Below are 6,904 nucleotides of genomic sequence, written 5' to 3'. Positions count from 1 at the left end.
TGGTTCGTGCTGAGGAATGCTGCCACAGCTTCATCCCCTTGGTGACTGCGGGAACGTGCTGCTCAGGAAACCCCCAAGAAACTTTGGTGTTATCAATAGACTTGGGTTATATGACTTGGAGTAGAAGATAATAGACTTAAAGGTGATTTTTATTATGTTAGGAGTACATAGTATTATTTCTGATGTTCACATTGATCTCTGGGCTGGGTGATTGTTAAGTTTCTCCACTATAAAATTATACTTTCTCCCTTGTCTCTCCATATTGTACTCTTTGGAAGGATATCTTACGTGGAGTCTACACTTAAGGATTGGTCAATTATGTGGTATGTGGAGATGAGGCCTTTGGTGGTAAATGCATTTAGATTAGGTGAGGGGTGGTCCTTTATCAGGACATTAGTACCCTAAAAAGAGAGGCGCAACTCACTTCTTCTCAACTTGTTTATTATGGAAAGGCCATATGAGTAGAACGTGGTAAGTAGCTATACCAGCCAGGCGGGTCCCTGCCAGGAACCAGATGTGCCAGCACCTTTATCAAGGACTTCCAGCCTATAGAACTGTGAAAAACCTGTGCCTGTTGTTCATGCCATCTTATCCATGATATTTTGTTATAGTAGTCAGGGCTAAGATGGAACCAACCTGGAAGTTTAGTCAATTTTTTTTATTCAAGTGTCTGTCTACTCACTTCTGGATGGCGAAATTTAGGGCAGCCATGTTGATTTTACCTCCAAGAAGTATTCCTGGGCCCACACAGTGTAATGAACTTCCTCTCATCAAAGTTGCTGTGATTTTATTAGTTATTATAATGAATAGAGTAATAGTAATAGCTCATTTACATTTACTACCAACACTGTTAGGTCCTATTTTGCCTCTCAGTAATGTTGCTTGACCTGACTCTTGAAACAGCTAGTCTCTATGAAAAATTATAATTATAATTTCATGCTGCCACGTAAACTGAAATTCCAAGAACCAACTTTGCTGGGCAGGTAAGTTACCAGAGCTGGGGATTGGTTAGTAAACAAGCAATACCCCATTCTGTTAGAGATGCAGGAGAGGTAATCTATAGGCGATAGTGAGGGGATTTTTATCCCGAGTCAGAAAAGAGGCAGAACACAAGACCTTTGAAACTAAGAGGGAGAATTTGGAAAAGTCTTAGGCAAACCAAGGATTCATAGGCACAAAAGCTGGGCAGACCCATGAGAGCACAACTTGCACGGCAGCATGAAACTGTCTAGGAGAGCGTAGAGGCAAAGTTGAAAGGAATGGAAGGAGATTTCAAGTAGGGGAAACTACATGAGCAAAGATAAGGAAAATGGAAGATGACCCTGGGTGAGGAATAGTGAGCTGTAGCCAAGGCCTCTGCACTCATGTAATCTACAAAGTATGTCAAAAGCATCAGCCATATCAACAAAATCCTCTATGTAGACTAGTTAGCAATGCATGCACATACTTTCACAATGTGTTCAATATATACATGCACACATACACATATATTCATAAAATTTTTTGTGGATTAGATTTGTGGGAAATTTATTTCAACATGGAATATAAAGCCACCTGTAAAATGGAACAGGGAGGATTTGCTCATCTTTCAAAGTCTGAAATGTTAATATTCAATAAATCTGCTATGATCTTGCATTCATTTGGATGTGGTCATTGTTATGCAGAGGGTGTACTGCCTGGAAAGTAGAATACAGATGTTAAAACAAATCATTAGCAGTTTATCTAAATCATGAATAATTATCCCCTTTGTTGTGTTTAGCAAATTGTTTAAAATGTTACCCAGATGTTATTTATTTATGACTTAAACTGAGCCACAACTTTTTGTACAACTTGTGTTTTTTTTTTTTTTTTTATTAAAAAAGTAAAGTTCTTTTTTTTTTTTTTTTTTTTTTTTTTTGAGAGTGTGGCAGGAAATGGTTGGTCCAAAGCCCTAAACAGACTGGGGCTGGCTTTAGACCCCAGTCAGGAACTTAAATCAGAATACAGCATCCCCTCCAACTCCTTGAAACCCAAGGTGGGATGCAGTCATCTTAGCTTCTAGGCTAACTTCTTAGTTCCCACCTCGTAAGTTTAGTATACACATGTTCACACAAGCATACACAGTGGTTCATCAATTCAAGTATATGTCAGAACCTTCTGGATGATTTTTGGAACAATGACCACTGATTTCTGAGTCCTACACAAGTGTTTCTGTTTTAATTGACTTAGAGTGAGATGCAAGAATCTACCTTCCTAATAGGTTATGAAACCCACCGAGTTTACTTACCTGGCAGGGAAGACACCGTGAGAATGAAGGTGGTTTTTCAGGAAAGGTTCACCCTTTCACTCCAGATTCCCCCAAATGTGGGAAACTCAGCTGCATAATTTATGGTGGTTGTTGGGGGAACTATGTTTGTACTCTCCTCTTTACCCCTCTCCCAAAAAAAGAAGGAAAAAAAAACCCCATAAAATAAAACACTTGGAGATGATAGGAAAAATGAATTTATTCCTGCTTCCCTGCTTTCCTCTTTTGCTTTTTCCTCCTCTTTTTGTTCTCTTTCTCATCTCTCTCCTCTGCCACCTCCTTTTCTCTTTCTCTCCCTCCTATGCACATACATAGGCATAAATTACCTATCTATTTCTCTTTTTGATCATAGATATAAATTCCCAAGGAACAACTGATTTGCAATAGCAGTTGTTGGTAATTTTGGTGATTCTTGTGAACATGAGAAAATGATCAGTGGTCATCTCTCATTCTGCCTGTTGCCAGGATTTCTTTCACTATCCTTACATTCCATCACCGTTCCTCTGATCCTTCCTTTACAGAGCTGCCTGTTGCTCACTGGAAACAGGTCATTTCTTTTCTTTTTCATTTTCTTTTTAATATTGTTTACAGAGTTGAGAGCAATGCACTCCCATGTGGGCCTCTGATTATGGTGGGGAGGGCCAGGTATGGCAAAAGGGGGTGGGATACATTTTTTAGTTTAGTTTTGTTTTGTTTTGTTTACTTGTGTCCACAAGAGAAGAGGGGGAAGGGCCATTCTTTGCTATGTAACTGCATCAGCACCTGGGCTTGGAAAATGGTGATTTCACGACAGGAAATAGCTGATTCTAAAGGTTCTAATGACATCAACTCACACTCATATTGGGGTAGAGATCTACTCTCATATCTGTTTAACTCTGAAACAGGTTTTTATCTACTGCAATATCCTGTCTTCCTCTCATCTGTCAACAGGATGAATAATTAAACACAAACTTTGCCATCTGGGGAACAGTTCAGCTGTCTTCATTCATTGGTTGAAGTTGACAAATATGTAATAAATTGTATGATGGTCTCATCATTGTGTGAATGCTGATTTTTAAAAAATGATTATTTGAAGGGAAGAGTTACAGAGACCGGGAGAAGCAAAGAGAGGAAGCATGCACGTGCCTGTTCACTCCCGGAGCTGGACCTGTTCTCCTGGTTCTCCATCATGGGTACAGGGGTCCACGGACATAGATCGTTGTCTGCTTCTTTCCCAGGGACGTTAGCAGGGAGTTGGAACACAAGTGGAGCAGCTGTGATTAGAAGAGGCACCCATATGGGATACTGGCACTGTGGGCTGTGGCTTTACCCACTCTGTCACCACATTAGCCCCATGGATTGTGGTTTCTTATTGCTTGGATATGATTTTGGGTTTGGACAATGGCATGAGCAACACAGAAAACCCAAAAGTAGGGTAGAAAACTATGATTACAAGGAGAAATCAGCTCTGGTATTCCATTGCACAGTACTCCATTGTATTTGATATTTCAGAACAGTCAGAAGAAAGAATTTTGAATGTTCTCAGCATAAGGAAATGATATATGTAGGAGGTAACAGGCTAATTATTTTGATTTGATTATCACACAGTGTATACCTGTTTAGAAACATCGCAATCTGTACACTTACTACATGTCAATTGAAGCAAAAAATAAAAAATTCAACATACCAAAGCAAAGACATAAATAAAAACATTCAAAGACTCTATAAAAAGCAAAGCACAGCAGCGAGATGAGGGAACAATTGAGGGACAACTGGTTTCTTCGTGGGAGGAACAACCATTTTCTGAGATAGTAAGATAAACACATTTTCAAAACTATGTTTAAATTTTGTGTCTAGAACTCCAGACATGCCATCAAGAGAGAAAGTTAGAAAAACTAGAAATTGAATTATTGCAGAAATAAACCTAAGTTCAGTGCTGACTTCTCGAAGATGTACATGTCTTTGACCAATTCGCTTGATTTTCTGTTAAGTAAAGGACAGAGTACAGGTGGTTTCTGAAACTTTTTGCAGTGCCAGTATCCTTGGTGTTGTGAAATTCCATGGACAAAGACATGAAGCAGCTTTTGATTAGAAGTATGCAAAGTCATTCAAGGGGCCAATTCCATCTGTTACTCAAGTCTTAAACCTTTATTAATTATAAGATCAGTTCTGGTGGTAGGAGGAAGATGAGAAATAGAGGACCCCCTTTGGACCACAAGCATTTCACTCCTGGTTTCTCACTAAAATATTTCCCCAGGATTTGGGGAGCCAGATGGTAACACTTTTGAAGATGCACTAAGCATTTGAATTCTGGTTCATATTAAATATCACATGTAAATTATTAATCTGTAGCAGATGTAAATGTATATTATTATACTGCATTAAACATTGATGCTGTAAAGACTGGTCTGTGACCTACCTGGAAATGCTGGGTACCATCACTGATTCCATCACTAAAATCCAGATTCAGAATGAAAGTAGCTTAGGCAAATCTCTTACATAAATCTTTTTTGTCAGAATTAAATGCAAAGAATATGAGCACTGTTCAAAATAAATGATAATATCTAACATTTGGTATGGTCTTAGGATGAGTGGCTATTACTATATGATGCTCAAAATTGTCAGAGAACAACTCTGATTAAGACCAACTGTACACTGGAAATTGATCTAGGAATAGTGATTTGGAGCTGGGGTATATATTGTCATGATTTATGTAAAACCTACCTTCTGGTGATATGAAACAATGAACACTTAAATAAATGAACAAATAAATGCCATGAAGTAGGCAGAACAGAAGTATTGTAATGCTAAGGGACTCACCCTTGAGGAATAGGGATACAGGTAAATTCACTTAAAAGTAATTTCCTAAAAACAACTGAACAAATATTTTCAAATGCCTAGTATGATGAAACATCAACTTGCTGAAAGCCTGTTATAATTAAATCTTACAATCTTACATGTTTCTTCAACATCCTCTAATATGTCATGATTTTTTTTTTTTTGCAATGACAGTTTTCTTTGTTAAAACATTTGTTCATTTCAAAGACAGAGTAGAACAGAGGTTTCCACTTGATGGCTGTCTTCCTATAGGGCTAGAATAGTCAGGTCTGAAATGCACCAAAGTCAGGAACTCCATCCTCATATTCCATGTAGGTGGCAGGCACCCCAGTAACTGGGCTGTTTTCTTCTGTCTTCCCAGGTGCGTTAGCAGGATATCAGGGAGGAAGTGCAGTTGCCAGGACCAGAACTAGTGCTCTCAGACAGGATCCTAGCATCATAAGTGGCTTATCCACCCCAGAAAGACAGCTTTTTGAGTATTGTAATTTTTTTACTATTGTGCATACCATCCTTGTCAAGAATAGCTCTATTTTCCAAAACATTTTCTCACCCAGCCTATGACTCCTTTATCATCTCCCAATTCATTTTTTGCATTATTCTGTTTGCCTCACTTTTCCCTGTGAAAGGTTTCAAATAATGTGTAGAAAGAAAGCTTGGAATCTCTTCTGTAAAAATGAAAACAGATTAGACTAGACACACTGCTTGAAAAATGGCTGCTGCCACCTTCTTCAAGTGGCTCAACCCTTGCTCTGCTGTGCTAACACTGGGAGAATTACCTTGTTGGTATCTCTTCAATTATACTCTCCCAGGATCAGTTCATTTCAAGCACCTGACTGCTGTAGATGCCAGTGAGGCCCCTCAGTTTTCGATTCTGTTTACCAGACAACTGCTAAAGACTGTAAACTGTTTGATGTGTCAGTGTTAACTGTCCTTTTACGGAGCTTGGAAGGTCAAAAGTGACCTTGCTATAATCATTTGTAACCAGGTACAAGTTTGTAACTAGATTCATCCAATTTTCATGCTTTTGTCTGGAGGTGAATAGAAACATAAAGAAGGGGCGGTGTTCAATAGGGAATCCGACATTTCTAACCCGTGAGTTTGGAAGGAGTCCAGGGCAACTGTGGTAGTATTTATGACACCCAGGACAGTGTGCTGCATATACAGTAGTAGCAGGTTGTTCTAGGGTGGTCGCATGGATGTTTCTTTGGCTGCTTTATCTACAGTTTCATGTATTCAGGACTGTGTATCCTGGTCACTTGAATCTCCTAAAGATCCCATGAAACGCATGGCGACTAAATTGCTGTTACTTGAGCTAACTGGAATTGGTTCTGTTGTCTTCAGCTAAGAACTCTGATCAATATGTCTGATGTGTCTATATTTTATTAAAGCACTTGATGAGCAAAAGCTTTGAAGAATGGGTGCTATAATGGTAGAATAACATACTCAGCTCACTGGAGAGGAACTAATTCATACCATGCAGGAAGGCACTCTTTTTTTTCTATTCATAAATTCAGTTGCCTCTTCCTTCTTTCTCATGTTTCCCTTATTTAACATGAATCCAAAAATCCACAAAAATAACTAATATTTATTTATTTTTATTGGAAAGACAGATTTACAGAGAGACAGAATATGGCTGCAAGAGCCAGAGCTGAGCTGATACAAAACAAGAAGCTAGGAATTTCTTTAGGTCTCCCACGTGGGTGCAGGGTTCCAAGGCTTTGGGATATCCTCTATTGATTTCCCAGGACACAGCAAGAAACTGGGTGGAAAGTTGGGCAGCCAGGACATGAACCAGTGCCCATG

At 39.0% G+C, this 6,904-nt stretch overlaps 1 pseudogene; it reads left to right on the top strand.

The window, feature by feature from the left end:
• Positions 1-2,258: 2,258 nt before the first annotated feature.
• LOC118760079 (U1 spliceosomal RNA) lies at positions 2,259-2,407 on the top strand (annotated as a pseudogene).
• The last annotated feature ends 4,497 nt before the right edge of the window (positions 2,408-6,904 follow it).

Source organism: Ochotona princeps, chromosome 11 (assembly GCF_030435755.1).
Source record: "Ochotona princeps isolate mOchPri1 chromosome 11, mOchPri1.hap1, whole genome shotgun sequence".
Lineage (NCBI taxonomy): Eukaryota > Metazoa > Chordata > Mammalia > Lagomorpha > Ochotonidae > Ochotona > Ochotona princeps.
The sequence above is the reverse complement of the archived record's forward strand: the minus strand, read 5'-3'. Positions and strand labels throughout refer to the sequence as shown.